The sequence below is a fragment of the Phoca vitulina genome, unplaced genomic scaffold (genome assembly GCF_004348235.1).
Source record: "Phoca vitulina isolate PV1807 unplaced genomic scaffold, GSC_HSeal_1.0 scaffold15, whole genome shotgun sequence".
Lineage (NCBI taxonomy): Eukaryota > Metazoa > Chordata > Mammalia > Carnivora > Phocidae > Phoca > Phoca vitulina.
The window spans coordinates 14,890,184-14,907,931 of NW_022589718.1; the positions used below are offsets into that span (position 1 = coordinate 14,890,184).

The 17,748-nt window shown below is 41.3% G+C and overlaps 2 pseudogenes; both read left to right on the forward strand.

The window, feature by feature from the left end:
* The first annotated feature begins 1,047 nt into the window (after positions 1 to 1,047).
* On the forward strand, positions 1,048 to 1,506 carry LOC116637747 (annotated as a pseudogene).
* A 1,637-nt stretch (positions 1,507 to 3,143) lies between these two features.
* Positions 3,144 to 3,627, forward strand: LOC116637767 (annotated as a pseudogene).
* The last annotated feature ends 14,121 nt before the right edge of the window (positions 3,628 to 17,748 follow it).

The window sequence follows — 17,748 nt, forward strand, 5'->3', positions numbered from 1 at the left end:
ACCACCCTTTTGGCACCAAAGAAACCTCAAGAATTCTTTCTCGTGGTTTGCACCCGGACCTCACGTCACCCCAACATCACACCAGAAGTGTTCTTTTCTGGGACTCTGACGGCAGCAAATGCAAAGCCTCGCAGGAGGAGACACACTCAGCCTTGGCATTAGGAACACCTCACAAGCAGTTGTCAAGGGCGATGGCAAACACGCAGTTACAGGTAACCAGGTGCACAAGACAGCAAGACTACGTGAGGGAGAACCAGCAGAAATAGCAGCAGAAAAGGGCTGCAAAGACTTAAGGCATCAGAATTCTCAGACTCATTATAAAACTACTTCACTTACCCAGTTTAAATAAATAAATGATAAAATTGAAAATATTTGCAGGAGACTATAAAAATAACATGGATCGGTTAAGGAACAAACAATGTATATACATTATAAAATCTCTATATATTATAAATCATATTCATAAATGTCTAGATGAGCATCTTTGACAGTAGGTTGGATACAACAGAAAATTAGTGAACGGAAAGTAGCTCAGGATATATTATCAAGAATTTAGAACAGAGAGTCAAAAATATGGACAACTCAAAGCAGAGCAAAGAGACCTGGAAGAGACAGAGAGAAGAGCTAACACACATTTGAAAATTGTATGTCTTGGGGGCGCCTGGGTGGCTCAGTCGGTTAAGCGGCTGCCTTCGGCCCAGGTCATGATTCCAGGGTCCTGGGATCGAGTCCCTTGTCAGGCTCCCTGCTGAGCGGGGAGTCTGCTTCTCCCTCTCCCTCTACCTGCTGCTCCCCCTGCTTGTACTCTCTCTCTCTCATATAAAAAATAAAAAATCTTAAATTAAAAAAAAAAGAAAAAGAAAATTGTATGTCTTGGGGCGCCTGGGTGGTTCAATCGATTAAGCCTCTGGCTCTTGATCTCAGCTCTGGTCTTGATCTCAGGGTTGTGAGTTCAAGCCCCACCACTGAACTCCACACTAGGTGTGGAAACTACTTAAAAAAAAAAAAGTGTAAAAAAAAAAATTGTATGTCTTCCCTTTCCTGAAGATGGCGCCGAAAGCAAAGAAAGCCCCTGCCCCTCCCAAAACCGAAGCAAAAGCAAAAGCCTTGAAGACAAGAAAGGCGTGCTGAACGATGTCCATAGTCACAAAAAGAAAAAATAAATAAGAAAAAGTTCAGCACATCACCTACCTTCCAAAAGCCCAAGACACTGTGTCTCCAAAGGCAGCCCAAAAATCCTTGAAAGAGCACCCCCAGGAGAAACAAGTTGATTTCTATGCCATCATCAAATTCCCCATGACTATTGAGTCAGCCATGAAGAAAATAGAAGACAACACACTTGTGTTCATTGTGGGCCTCAAGGCTAACAAGCCTGTGAAGAAGCTCAATGACGTTGATGTGGCCAAGGTCAACACCCTGATCAAGCCCGATGGAGAGAAGTCATATGTTGGACTGCCTCCTGACGATGATGCTTTGGATGTTGCCAACAAAATTGGGATCATCTAAATTGAGTTCAGCTGGCTATATCTAAATATAAATTTTTTCACCAAAAAAATAATTATGTCTTTTAACCATAAGGACTCTTAAAATAACCACAACGTCATTATTAGACCTAAAAACGTATAATAATACCTTAATATTATCAAACATCTAGCGACTATACATTCGATCAAAATCCTAGAAGGAGAGGAAAGAGAGAATAGGGAAGATGCAATACTTAAAGAAATAATGATTTAGACTTTTCCAGAGCTAATAAAAGACGCTGTTTCCAGACTCGCTAGTCCCGTTAATACCAAGAAGGATAATTTAAAAATCCATACCTAGATACGGCAGAGTGAAACTGAAGAAAACTAAAGACATAGTGGTGATTGGAGAAAAGGAGAACAGCCAGAGGAAAAGTCAGATTACCTTTGTAGAAAGTGCAGTTGGACTTTGAGTTGATTTCTGAGCAGCCAGAGAGGTAGCCAGAAACCAGTGGTATAATATTTTCAATATGCTAACCAAAAACAGCTGCCAACTGATGATCTTACATCCATGACCTCCGAGATGCGGTCTGCACGTGCATTTTGTGATTCTAAAGTTTTGTATTTTATAAAATCACCTACAAAATTATGCACAGATGCATGTGACCTGTTGGTTTATATTACCATCAACAGGACTAAGAATCAAGTTAAAAGAATCATGTGGCTAAAATGGTCCCATTCATACTTTCTCATCTATGTGCTTTGAAAAACAAAAAATAACTAGATCTGTGTTTACAAGTGTGTTGTGAAGGGGTGCTCTCAGAATTACTAATTGCTAGAACCTTTTGGGAAAGCAATTGGCCTATGTATTGAGAACCTCAAAGTGCTCATTTCCTTTGGTCTGGTGACTCTACTTTTGGGGTACATATCTGAGAGAAGATAGAGCGCATGGTATACATACAGTACACAGCAGCACAATACGAAAACGTCTTTATGCAAAAGATGTGCATCAGAGTATGTCTATAATAATGAAAAACTGGAAGTAACTTACAAGTCCAACAGTTTAAGGGATAGTTTAGGAGACAGTTTAAAAATTTATGATTCAGGGGGGCGCCTGGGTGGCTCAGTCGTTAAGTGTCTGCTTTCGGCTCAGGTCATGATCCCAGGGTCCTGGAATCGAGCCCCGCATCAGGCTCCCTGCTCGGCGGGAAGCCTGCTTCTCCCTCTCCCACTCCCCCTGCTTGTGTTCCCTCTCTCGCTGTGTCTCTCTCTGTCAAATAAATAAATAAAATATTAAAAAAAAAAATTTATGATTCAGGGGCGCCTGGGTGGCTCAGTCCATTCAGCGTCTGCCTTCAGCTCAGGTCATGATCCCAGGGTCCTGGGATCGAGCCTTGTGTTGGGCTCTCTGCTCAGTGGGGAGCCTGCTTCACCCTCCCTGTCTCCCCCTCCCCCGTGCTTGTGCTTTCTCTCTCTCCTGCTCTCTCAAATAAATAAATAAAATCTTTAAAAAAACTAGAAAATTCATGATAAAAATAAAAATAAAAGTTATGACTCAGTCATACAGTGGGATATTTTGCAGCTATTAAAATAGATGTCTACAATAGAAGTAATAGAAGAAAATACCTGTGATCCAATATTAAGAAGAAAAAGCAAGATACAGGTTCCTACCCTCGCTCTCTTTTTCGCGCCTGACCGCCCCCATCATGGGTCGCATGCACACTCCCGGGAAGGGCCTGTCCCGGTCGGCTCTGCCTTCCCGCCGCAGAGTCCCCACCTGGCTGAAACTGACGTCTCACGACGTGAAGGAGCAGATCCACAAACTGGCCAAGAAGGGCCTGACTCCCTCACAAACCGGTGTGATCTTGAGAGACTCCCATGGCGTTGCACAAGTACGTTTTGTGACAGGCAATAAAATCTTGAGAATTCTTAAGTCCAAAGGACTTGCTCCTGAATTTCCTGAGGATCTTTACCATTTGATTAAGAAAGCTGTTGCTGTTCGAAAGCATCTTGAGAGGAACAGAAACGACAAGGATGCTAAATTTTGACTGATTCTGATCGAGAGCCATATTCACCGGTTGGCTCAATATTGTAAGACTAAACGAGTCCTCCCCCCACCAATTGGAAATATGAGTCATCCACAGCCTCTGCCCTGGTCGCATAAATTTGACTATGTACTCAAGCAATAAAATCATTGTCTAACTAGAAAAAAAAGAAAAAGAAAAAGAAAAGGCAAGATACAAAGTTGTTTCTATAATATGATTTCCTGCATAAAAATATTTGATGGAAGCCTATAAAAATGCTATATTGGTTGCTGTAGGGTAATAATATTATAGATGATTTTTCTTCCTCTTCCTCATTCTTTCCTGTACTTTCTGAAATATCTGCCACAAATATGTATTATATGATATTCAAAAATTACTTTTGGATCTAATTGGCATTTCTTAAGTTGGATGGGGAGAATCAGATAGTCATTTTATCATTTATTTTTATTCCTACATTTGTCTATCATATTTATGTGATATAACAATTAATAAAAATATAAATAGATGACTAGTAGAGTTAGGTTTTAACCATATATAATGCTACTTAGAAGTCAAGAATCAAAAGATGAGAGGTGCCTGGGTGCTCAGTCGGTTAAGTGGCTGCCTTCAGCTCAGGTCATGATCCTGGGGTCCTGGAATCAAGCCCCTTGTGTTGTGTCGTGTTCCCTGCTCTGCAGGGAGTCTGCTTCTCCCTCCCCTTCCTCCTCCCCCCGCACCCCCCGTCATGTTTTCGCGTTCTCTTGCACACACTCTCCCTCTCTCTCAAATAAATAAATAAAATCTTAAAAAAAAAAGAATCAAAAGAAGCTGTGTCCCTTATTTTGATCATTCACAGAGGCTATAACTCAATACTAAAAACTAAAGAAAGTAAAATGGAGGAGAAAGAAATGTGTCATTTGTAAATTAAATATTAATTTAATAAATAAAAACTCATTTATATGTCAGATTAAGAATACATCTAAATTATCTATTTAAATAAAAATAATCTCATGCTACATTCTAATGATAAACAATAGACTTAATAAAAGAAAAAGTTTATCTCCTTTAGTGGTTAGGGAAATAGTATCTTCTCTGAAATAAAATCACTTTCATAGATTATAATTTCAATATTATTGCAATTGTACACACACCCAAACACACATATATACATACATATATTTATCAAGAATTTCAGGGAGCCAAAAATATGAAAAATATAAAGCAGAGAGAAAACACCTGGAAGATACAGTAAGAAGGTCTAACATACATTTTTAAATAACATATATTACTTAAAATATATACATGTATTCTAACTTAGAATTTTATACATTATATAATTTCAAAATTATGCAAATGTGCCTTGAATGAATATGACAGTATGGATGTGACTTGAACCTGTCTGGGTGGTCCCAAAGAGGGTCAAGTGTGATTAATGAGATGGCAGTGGGAGAAAGATTTTATTAAAAGCCAATTCCTAGCCACGTGGGTGTCTTCTGTTTTATCCTCTCCATCAAACCTGCTTCTGCTCTGTATTCTTTATCACTAAGAGTAACCCTAGTCTCTCCTTCATCTCCTCCATCCAATTACCAAGTCCTGCTGATTTTACCTTATAAACATTTCTCAAATATGTCCCCTCTGCCTTATCCTGCTCTCATTTGCCATATTGAGGTCTCATTCCCTACCTGGAATATTGCATGAGCCTCCTGACTGGTTTCCCCTACCAGGTCCCACACAGCTGCCAAAGTGATTTATATGACATCCATTTCTGATGACATTATTGCCAAGCATTCCTTCTGTTCCACAAATATTTATTTAGCATCGCTTAGGTACCAGATACTATATTAGGTACTGAAGATATATCAGTGAAAAAGACAGATTAGGTTCCTACACTCTAGGAACTTATATCCTAATAAGAATAAATAATTCAAAGACATGCTTGGATGCCCCTTCTAGGCCCTGATTGCCCATACCTTCCACCATCCTACTTGTATATGGCTGACCCTTAAACATCACAGGTTTGAACTGTGTGTGTCTGCTTACATCAGATTTTTTTTCAATAAATACAGTATATACTATAAATGTATGTTCTCTTCCTTATTGATTTTCTTAATAACATTTCCTTTTGTGTAGCTCACTTTTTTTTTTCTTTCTTTATTGTAAGAATACAGTATATCATACATCACACACTCTTGGTCCCTGTGAAAATTGTGGGAAGAGGGAATGTGGATGCTTTGATCTGGTCATAGAGAAATATAAGCCCTATGCAAGCATGGATGAGGTGCTCCTGTCCAAATTTTCATTTTTTTCTTACCTTGTGCTATTCTTTAAACTATCTGGTGCTAAGTTCTTCAGTAAGTGATTAGGAAGCATTAAGTAATTAACCAGGAGCAGCAGAGAACCTGTGGTGATTACCCCCAATCCCTAAATGGAGAGAAAATTGCAGTAAAAAAAAAAATAAAAAGACCTATTTTAGTCACAAATGAACAAAGAAAATAGGCAGAGCACCTAACCATAATTGCTAGTTAAGCTATTAACCAAACAAGATCCACTCTCCTTAGGCTGGGTAACATTGAACACCGGGAATAAATAAGCAACAACAGCAAAACAAAAAGCCACGGAGCCATCATAAGATGGGGTGCAAGGCAGGATCAGTGTCAGCGACCATGTTTAAGCAGTAAGAAAAACCCAACCTAAACATGTTTAATCAACAACAAGGATTCATGGGATAATAAAACGGAAGATGTAGAGGTAAGGAAGAGAACCAATCGGGGAAGGTCAACACTGCCTTTGATAACTTCAAAATTCCGGTGACTTAACTCAGTATAAATTTGTTTCTCCATGCAAGTGTTCAGTCCAGTGTTCCTCAGCAAGCAATCGTCCTGGGAAGCTATCCTCCAAGTGCTTACTCAGGCTGCTTCCATTGTGGTTCTCCATTCAGTGAGAACACTGGAAAAGAAAATGGAAGATCACTTATGAGGAGTCAGGCTTGAAAGGTGAGATGTCAATCTGCCACATTCCATTGGCTAGAACTCAGTCACATGGCCACACGTGACTGTTAAGGGAGCCAGGAAATGTCGTTGAGCTGTATGTCCAGAAAAAGTGGTGAATGTTTAACTAGTTTTTGCCAGCTGCAGTGGGAGCTAAATGTTCTCTAGCTTGGATCCAGTAAGAAGCAGAGCACCTCAGCCTCTGCCTTACAAGCATGAGACTGAGATTCCCCTTGATTGGATTGCTGAGTCCACAGGCACATCCCTGAACAGATGAACTGACCGAAGGATTGCCATGGGCTGGTGGCCTTCAGCCCACCTCTTGAGCTGAAGGTCGGGTCCGCTTTCCTGAAATGTCAGGACTCCATAGGAAAGAGGTAAATATCAGAAAAACAATGTAAGTACTATTAGGAAATGAGAATAAGTCCTGCATTGGGCTCCCTGCTCAGGGATCCTCCTGAGCCTGGGGATATGACTGAATCCATAGAGAAGAGTGATCCCAGTTTATATTAGAAGACCACATGGCTGGATATAAGAGAAATTAATAGTGGAAAATATTCCACTATCTTCCATAAATCACATAGGGATTTATTCAAGGAAATGGGCATATAATTTTTTTGTATTAACAACATCAAAACTCTATGCATTATTTGGGGATGATAGATTTTAAACCTATTGTTTCTTCTGCTGGTACTTTCAGTCTGCTTATTATTTCTAGAGAATGTCTCTAAAAATAAATGAACTGATTATGCCCTTTGACCCAGCTAAAGGCAACATATTCATTATCCATTCTATCACATAAGAATAGAAACAGAACCTTATTTCTAGAGTTCCATGCTCCTTGATCTTGTGAAAGTTTTATTCACTTTTAATATTCTTTGTTTTTCAAATTCACAACAGCTTTAATGTACTCAAGACCCTCAGATTGCCACTGTCTTTCAGGTTTTAGGTTTGGGACTTTGCTGTCCTTGATTCAGAGGATGAATGTCCAGGAAACTTCCCCCTATAAAGTTAAAAGTGCTTTGAAACATAGAGCATATTCCTGAAAGACCAACTTACATTCTGGCCAAACCTGTTCAGTGAGGTTTGCCATCCTTCACTAAGAGCTAGGCTGGGTGTTGACAGCCAGGGGAAGTGGGAGGAAGGAAGGCTACACAGAAGAAGGACAGGGGAGGAACTGAAGAGTGGAGCTTTGTTCTCTCTGTCACAACTCCAGCCAGGGGCAGCTTCAAAGTAGGGATCACCATCTTTTAACTCTGTCACACCCGGAGACTACATAGCTCAGGACAATGCACCAATTTGACAAACATTTCTTTAGGGATTATCATACTCTAGGCTCTGCTATATAATGCAACCCCCAGTGAGAGGATCAAAGTGTGGAAATAATTTAAATATCATTCAGTGAGTATATAATGAATATTGGGACAACCACAAAATTACAAGATGAACTAGAATCATATGTATTGATAGGGAAGGGTACCCAAGATACATAGTTGAGTGGAAACAAGTTTACAGAAGAGTATGTATATTATGGTCCCTGTTTTTATTGTTTTTAAGAATATAAATAATGACCAGAGTTGTATTTACAGTGAAGCTAACCAAGTTTATGGCTCAGGAGCTCTTGCTTACATGACTCTCTTTCAAGACCCTGAAATTAATTTTGTATTTTTTGTAAAGAGGTTCTCCAAAACAGCATTAAGTGTGAGGTACAAAACCTGAATCATTCCCTGATATTTATATATGACAAACATTATGGCCAATCATGGTTATCTTGGACTGTTTGAGTGTGGAGACTTTATATTTTTCTATTACCCAAAAGAACTGCCTCCTACTTTATAGTCATCCCTTCCCTCACCCATAACCAGGGCAACCCTCCCTGTGTTTCTACACCTATTCTCTGACTGAGGTCATTCGTGGCCTTGGTAAACAGAAATCCATTATTCAAGTAGAGATTTTATGCCAGCCAGCCAATAGGACACACTCTATCATTATCTTCCTCCAAGTTCTACTTTTCCCACTTTTCCTACTGACTGGCCTCATGATCTTCCACTTCTTTCTCTTTAGGTTATATTCCCTTAGTCTTCTTGCTCTGTTTCTCTCCTACTCTGCTCATTTTCCAACAACAAGCAAAGACAAAAAATGTGTGTTTCTAGGATGAGACTTTATTTCTTACTAGTGATGAAAATTGTCTAGCACAATAAATGTGTCTAAAATCTGTTTAAAACTTAAGAGAAATAAAAATAGCTCTTAAAATCTACAAAACCAATAGTGATGCTTTTATCTTAAATAGATTATGGTGCCTTTTGTCTATCTTTTCCTTAAGGAGTAATCTTCGGTGCCCAGAGAAGCTTAGGGCTATTGACTGCTATCTAAAATTGACTTTGGATCAGCTACTCTTTTTTTTTTTTTTTAAGATTTTATTTATTTATTCATGAGAGACAGAGAGAGAGAGAGAGAGAGAGGCAGAGGGAGAAGCAGGCTCCCCAAGGAGCAGGGAGCCTGATGCAGGACTCGATCCCAGGACCCTGGGATCATGACCTGAGCCGAAGGCAGATGCTTAACCATCTGAGCCACCCAGGCAACCTTAGCTACTCTTTCTTAAGCATCTTAACCTTTCTTTTTATTTTTCACTATAAATCAAAAGACAACACTCAGTCAGCAGTTCAGTATAATTAGTAGACAATAAATTATTTGATCATAATGGAATCAGTGCATTAATTATCTGTGATTAAATCTCATGCGTGTGAACTGAATATGAAAGAAGCATAATTTGGGGCACCTGGGTGGCAAAATTGGTTAAGCATCCAACTCCTGGTTTCAGTGTCCTGAGATAGAGCCTGCATTGCTCGGCGTGGAGTCTGCTTGAGATTCTCTCTCCCTCTCCCTCTGCCCCACCCGCTCATGCTCACACTCTCTCTCTCTTTAATATAAATAAATCTTAAAAAAAAAAAAAGAAAGAAGCATGATTTAACTATATCTTGTATCAGTTCAAATTAGGTTCAGCTAGGGGGTGCCTGGGTAGCATAGTTGGTTAAGCGTCCGACTCTTGATTTTGGCTCAGGTCATGACCTCAGGTTTGTGAGATCAAGCCCCACACTGGGCTAATGTGCTGAGCGTGGAGCCTGCTTAAGATTCTCTCTCTCTCCCTCCCTCTCCTCTGCCCCTCCCCCTAAAAATGTTTTAAAAAATTAGGTTCAGCTAATATAACAGTTTATACTTCGCATATAACAGTTGGCCACTTTCTCTTGCAAAGGGATCTTACAAGTAGGCAGTTTGGGGTTGGTGTGGCGAAGTGCTCCAAATTCATAAAGGACTCAGTCTCCTTCTGGCCGTCAGGTCTACTATCTCTAAGGTGTGGCGTCTGTACTAATGGTCTAAGAAAGTAACTGCTGCTCCAGCCTTCTCATCCACGTTCCAGGCTGGCAACCGATGAGGACAAATAAACACATAACACTTTATTTATAAGGAGATTCCCTCAGAAGTACTACATAGTACTCTTACTTGCATCTCTATGGCAACCACCTAGTCTTCTGACCCAGTCAACTGCAAATGAGACTAGAAAATCTCATTTTTTAACTGGACTTCAATGCATCAACTGAAAACTTGGGATCTGTTAGTAAAAGAAAAGGGGAGATTCAACGGGGTGGAGGGATTTATATTCTCTGCCATTTGTTAATATAAATAACATCATGATGATGTAAAGATGCTCCATCTCTTTTCATAATACTTTGAATTCTATTAAGAGTTAAAGCACATAAAAATCTGATGAACAAAAGAGTAAAACCTGTTTCAATCAGTATGGTATATCATAAGAGCTTAAATGGATTTGCAGTGTCAGCAGTACACAAATGGGCCATGTTTGTGGAGAGGTTGATTGGAAGGATACAGAAGCTTCAAGGAGCAACCACTGTTCCCTGTCTGAAGCATTTTGTTTACTGAGAACTGAAAAGTGCGTATCAGCTCTGTGCCTGACTGCAGAATTCAGTGCCAGAGGACAGAAAGAACAGAAGGTTCTCGTCCCAAAAGTCATTTCCATTTGGCCTTAGAAATAAGTTAAATAGATCCTTCAACTTTTCATGTATTCACTATATACAAAAACTCTCAACATAATGCTAGAAGACCATCGACAAGTCAGTGTGTGATTTTTTTTCCCAACCACTGGCACGGAACAGAAGTGCCATAAGTGATTGCCTGTGGTTCTAGTGATGGGCAGTAAGAGTGTAACTAAAGGAAGAAAGGGTTTAAGAAAGAATGGGTAAGGAAATCCGGATCACAGATTGGGGAGTTAACATTTATTGAGTGCTGCTATGTGTCAGGCACTTTACGGAGTGCTTCACATAAACTATAGGGTAAATATTGCTATCCCATTTTCAGATGAGGAAGCTAAAGTTCAGATAAGTACTTTCCCATGGTTGAACAGGCAGCCCTGAGAGGGAGCGGAATTTGAATGCAGGTCTGTTCCAAAATCTATGCCCATTTCAGTACAGAATTCTCCATGAAGGGTGGCATCACTGTATTGTAATCCAAGCCTCCCCAGCTGGGAGGTTCTGGATGAGGTCACATTGATACATTGAGGTTTCACTAGCTCTAAGTCCCTACTGCCCACCCAAGAATTCTACCTGGTGAATCAGTCTGTACTGCTACCTTCACTGGCCTCTTCCACCTGGGAAAACTCACCACCACTGACCTTGACAGCTTTATGCAGACCGCCCCCCACCGTGAGCCTCTCGGTCCTGACAGTTCAGTAGTCTCTTTCACCGTCCGAAGACTGCTCCGCTCTTTCTATATCACGCTCCGTTGCTCTAGGGCCACAGATTTGGGAAGTGATTTGGTGGCATAGCAGGATTGATTGGTATATGTGTTTCATTAGCTCAAGCATTTCTCGAAGGCCTCTGTAAGAGGGAGAGGTAGGTGAGCAGGAGCTCATGAACCTGGCTCTTCCGGAGATGAAGCTATCGCTTTAGTGAGAGGAGGCAGACAATAAGCATGATAATTGCTAATTGTAGCAAATGCTATTAAGAAAATAAGCAGAGCAAAATAATAACAAGTAATGGGAGAGGAGGTGGCAGAGATTTTTGCATTAAAGTGTTAGAGCTTCTAATAAGATAGCTATTTTTTTTTTCACAAACACAGCTTTTTTTTTTTTTTTTTTAAGCTCCCCAGAGCAATCACTCCTATCATGGTAGCTGGGCAGCTATAAAATGGAAAAGCAGTCATGATGCCTTCCCTGATACCATCATTCCCCTCTAATGGCCACACACTGTTGTGGAGTCCACTTTATCCTATTCGCCTCTTTCATCCCTCCAGATTGGTGGCTCTGAAACCAACGTTACCAGAATCACCGGCAGAGTTTAAGAATGCGGATGCCTGGGCCCTGCCTCTAGAGTGAGTTAATTTGGGCTGGGTCTCAGTCATGGGTTTTTAAAGTTCTCAGATGATTCCAGTATGTGGGCAGGGCTGCATCTCAGTGCTCTATAGCAGTGGGTCTCAAACATGAGCGCACACCAGAACTGTCTAGAGGAACTGATCATTGCTCCGCAGGCTGCTCCCCATTGCCTCACCCAAGTAGGGGGCCTGGTTGCTTCAGTAAACTCACGGTGGCTCCTGATTTTATTGCCTCTGGTTCTCGTATGTAGGGCCGCGCTGCTCGAACTTTAATGGGCATATGAATCACATGGGGATCCCGTGAAAATGCAGATTCGGGGTGACTGCCAGAGGGAAATAGGGAGATGTTGTTTTAATAGGTGTAGAGTTTTAGTTTTGCAGAGGAAGAGAGTTCTGGAGATGGGTTGCGTAACAACCTGAAGGCACTTAACACTACTGGAAGGCACACTTAAAAATAGTGAAGACAGTAAAAAAAAAAAAATAGCGAAGATGGTAAATTTTGTGCTGTGAATATTTTAGCACCCTTTTTTTTAAAAATGCGGACTCAGTAGATCTGGGGCAGGGCCTGAAGTTCTGCATTTCTTTTTTTTTTTTTTTTAAGATTTTATTTATTTATTTGAGAGAGAGAATGAGAGGGGGGAGGGTCAGAGGGAGAAGCAGACTCCCTGCTGAGCAGGGAGCCCGATGTGGGACTCGATCCCGGGACTCCAAGATCATGACCTGAGCCGAAGGCAGTCGCTTAACCAACTGAGCCACCCAGGTGCCCTGAAGTTCTGCATTTCTTATACGCTCCCGAGTGATGTGGACACTGCTGCCCAGGGACTGCACCGGAAGAAGCAAGGGTTCAAGGTGCATCGGGGTTACCTGGATGACTTGATTTAAGGTCAGTTCTCCACTCCCATTTCAGAGATCTTGATTCAACATGTCTGAGATGGGGCTCAAGGGTAGCTGCTCAGAATTCCCCACGTTAAGAGAGAATGTGAGAGGTAACCCTCCATGGGCTTCACTTCCAAAAGGGAGAAAGATTATTCGCAGGTACAAAACTGATTCTGGTATTTTATTTCATGTCCAAATAAAAGTTTCTGTGTGTTTTACAGCTCTATAAAATTCAGTGTCCTTCCTAGTTCAGAGAGTTGGGAATGGAAAAGATTTTCCTCTTCCATTGGAAGAGGGAGTAGAGCCCCCCGAATCTAATCAGCCAGCACCCCCTTTGGCCGACTGTGGGTCATGGTTGTCCTGGAGCTCTTGGAAAATGGCAGCCCTAGCAGATCACAGCTCAGGATTCCATGTTGGGCCATACCTGACCGAGTATCCTCCCCAGACCTCCTGTCCCATGCCGAGAACAACCCCCCAGTCCACACCATCTCCGGTTCAGAGCCAGACCCAGTAACCCCCCAATCCACACCCACTCCCGGGAAGTCTGAGGACCCCGGAGGCAGGCACACATATAATAGTTACTACTTCTGTGCACCTGCTATATGACAACCTTGGCCCCATCATTTCATTTAATCCTCTTACCAATTTATGAGGACTCTACTGCTGTTATCACCATTTTATGGGTGAGAAAATAGAAGCTCGGGTAGTTAAACAACTTACCCAAAATCATAGAGCCAGGATGTGACAGAGCCAGGATTTAAAACTAGCTTTGTCTGGCAAGGATGCCCCGGCTCTTTACACGATGGAGACTGGCTTTGCCTGGGCCAGGAATTTGGGCCAAGAGTGGCTTGAAGTTCAGGAGCACTAATTAGCACTGGAGCTGTGACTTGGATGCCAGGAAAGAGCCTTCGCATTCAAAGTGTGCTTCACCACTGCTCACCCTCCCCACTTCATAGCTCTCTCTAGGGGGATTCTTATTTATAGTAAATTGCACTTAGCTTTCCTAGCAAGTAATAAAGATTTTAAAGAGCAACTGGTTAATCTAAATGAGTCCATGGTTGATAGAAAGTATAAGAGAAATTCGTGGGACAGGGTGTCGGGTGAGGTGTTGAGGGAATTTTCTCTTAGATAAGATTTTTGAACCTGAAAGGGCTTCTGGGTCATCTGGTCCCATTTTACAAACATGGTTTACTATAAATTCCCCCCCCAACTTTTTTTTTGTCATTTAAACCCCTCCCCCCACCACCTTGTTCTAAACAAGAATTGAAGATGAGGTTATTGAAACACAGGTCTAAATATGTATTCAGCATTTTATTGAGCACCCCTTTCCCTGATTCTGAGCTCAAAATATAAAACCCAAAATAAAATGCATGACCCTGAGACACTCAGTGTCCTGTGTGTATATTATTTTCTTGGGTGCTGAGGCAGCTCCGCGGAAGGAGGAAGCAGTACAGTGCCTGGAAGAGACATTGTAGCTGAGTCTTGAAGGATGGCAAGTGTACGCGTTTACTACGCCAACAAACGGGGCAAGAACCTTCTAGGCAGAGAGAGCCAGGGAAGGTCAACTGGCAGCCCATGGCAAATCATCTTCTGGGAGCTAAGGGCTTGTGGGGAGAAGGAGCAGGGTATACACCAAGAGCAGAAGTCAGGGTCAGAGAGGTTTTAGGCATGGGTGAAAGAGTGAGGGCCTTTAGCAGAGGTGTGCAGGCCAGGCTAGCCACGCTGCTAGGAGGGCCGGCACCGACGCCCCGGGGCTGGGCAGAGGAAGTGGGACTGGAAGGGAAGGAGACCGGGCGCTTGCTTTCACTCAGCTCTCACAACGGTACTTGGTAGGAGTTGATCCAACCAGCCTGGGTCTGAGATTCAACAGCAAGGCCGGAGAAACATGGAAGGAAGACCTAAAGAAGCCACTGCCAGAATTTGAATCTGAAAGGAATCTTTTTTTTTTTTTTTTTTTTTTTAAAGATTTTATTTATTTATTTGAGACAGAATGAGAGAGAGAGAGAGCACATGAGAGGGGGGAGGGTCAGAGGGAGAAGCAGGCTCCCTGCCGAGCAGGGAGCCCGATGCGGGACTCGATCCAGGGACTCCAGGATCATGACCTGAGCCGAAGGCAGTCGCTTAACCAACTGAGCCACCCAGGCGCCCCAGAATCTGAAAGGAATCTTAATGCCTTAACAACAAGTACAAGTATTGCAGTTAACTTTTTTCAAGTATGAATGAACCTGAAGTGAAGTTCGCTTAAGTTAAAGGGATTTTTCCCCTCCCTAGGTAATTCTATTGGCTCATCCAGGGATTTCTTTTTTTTAATTTTATTATGTTATGTTAATCACCATACATTACATCATTAGTTTTTGATGTAGTGTTTCATGATTCATTGTTTGCGTACAACACCCAGTGCTCCATGCAGAACGTGCCCTCTTTAATACCATCACCGGGCTAACCCATCCCCCCACCCCCCTCCCCTCTAGAACCCTCAGTTTGTTTTTCAGAGTCCATCGTCTCTCGTGGTTCGTCTCCCCCTCCGATTCCCCCCCTTCATTTTTCCCTTCCTGCTATCTTCTTTTTTTTTTTAAACATATAATGTATTATTTGTTTCGAGCGCTGTGAATTGTGTCATCAAGGGATTTCTGAAAGCGCTAATAATGACCAGTGAGGCAGGTGTTATTTCGGTACTTAGTCCGCGCCCCACACTCGCCCCTTTACAGCGTTACCTTGCTGCCCTGCTCCTTCCAGCTTCCTCTCGGCCCTGCCAAACCTGCTGTCTCAGCAGCACTGGACGGACTTTGCAGGCTTCCTGGCAGTGTCTGTGGGACCATGAGGTCAGGGTGACCTGATTCCTGTTTGCCCAAACACAGGAGAGCGCAGTGTTTTTTCAATCTGTTTTTCAACTGCTGATACGTAGCGAAGTGGAAATCTCTCTTCTCACCCACCCCGCCGCCCACACCTGCACAAAGGCAACGCACTAGCAGTAACACAACAGTGAGAAGACTTTTCTTGGTTATTTGGCCCCCAAAAGATGACTTCGTTGGGAGGTGGCGGGGGAGGACTTTGCTCCATACGGAGCCACAGAATGTTTGCTAGATTCAACTTTGTAGTTGAAGAAACTAAAGCTCAAACAAGGTACGTAACTTAGATCTGGTCATAGAGCTAGTTAGTGGCAAAGCTGAAACCATAAATCAATTCTAACTCTTAGCCAGTACTTGTCTACTATACCTTTTCTTAACTCCCTCTCAAGGCATTTAAAAAAAGAAGTATCTAGAGAAACAAAATGAGCCCCGGAGAGCTAATCATTTAATGATCAATCACATTGGCCCCTTAATTAACGATGTAAGTATTCCCCTGTAACATCTCATAGGGAACGTTTTTACTGAACCATATTAGTTTCTCAGATATTTCTCCTTTGACTCTTGCAGCCATCCCTAAAGAAATGGCCCAGAGGAAAGCAGAATTTCAATTCAAAAAAGAATCTTTTAGGCAGAGAGAACTCTTGCCAATCTGAGCATTTAAGCTTCCAAAAATGTATTAGATAATAGAGAGTAAAAGCATTTATATTCAGGAGTCTAGGAATCTGCATATACTTTATAAATATTAAGATAGTATTTCCAGAAAATTGGAACAGAACATGAAGAATATATTTTCATATTTTATATATGTGCAGCACAGAATTCATCTCCCCAACTTTAACCTAAAATCTATGTAGCAAATCATCCTTTACCAAAATTACTTTGCTCTGAATCTAAATCAACTGGGAAAAAAAAAAAAAGTGCCTGAAGCCTTGATGGGAAGAAATTTATCCTCTAAAAACGAGGTCTCTTGTAAACAGAGGCTGCTAAAACTGGACAAGAAGGTTACCAGGTCACGGTCTTGGCATTTCATGCTCTATCCTGCCACATTCCAAAAAGGATTTTTAGCCATTGGAAGACATGTTCCAGGATCGAAGGAAATGTAATTATTTGAAAATTATGCTGATGTGGTTTTATATGTGCTGAGTTGTTATCATCGCCAGGATTAGATTTAGTTTTTCAATTCATCTGAATTGCAGTGCATCATAATTAACTTGTTTTTTTGGTTTTTGAAGTTGTTGTTTTTTTTTTTTCTGGACTAAGAAGATGTACATCATTTAAAGAAGAATGTTCCAACTACTTGGACCCACTTATTCCACTTCTAGGAATTCATCCTAAGGAACTATTTCAGTAGGGAAAAATGCTAATCATGCAGAGATGTTTATAATCAACTTTATTTATGATGGCCAAGAAGCAAGAATGAGTAACAACTGGACAACGGTTAAATAAACTATGGCAGTAATTCAGTTAGAATAATATGTGACCATTAAAACTGATATATAGGAAAGCATATAAGAAACAATCACACGTATTATACCTCGTAATTTTATACTTCTGAGTTCACAAATTGTGTTTATGTTACATTACCTCATTTATTCTTCACAACAACCTTGTGAAATAGAAGCAATTCTCTCCATTTGCTGATAAGAAAACAGACGAGTGAAACTGAAGTGGTTTGTCTGAGGTCACTCATGAAATATTCAACACATTGACCACAAAGGTTTAAAAACTATACATACATAGAGCAAGATTGGAAAGACCGTAACAAGTTGCAAATAGTTGCTCTCTTCAAACAAAGTGTTTTTCTCCATGGATGTGTGTGTGTGTGTGTGTGTGTGTGTGTGTAAAACTCCTTTAAACACTGAATACTTCTAGGATTATTTATCCTAATCATTGAAGCTATGTTCTTCAGCTTCCTTATTAAACATCAAAATCTTGAGATTACCTATGACATAGGGTCTCTTTGCTTTTTGCAAATATACACAAACCATATTTATGTCCTGCATTCCCATACAGACAGGAAGATTCTCTGGGGTGGCCAAACAAGTGCCATTCACATCTACTTGCCTACTATTCCTCCTATTTCTTTCTTTCTTTCTTTTTAAGTAGGCTCCACACCCAGCATGGAGCCCCACATGGGGCTTGAACTCACAACCTTGAAATCAAG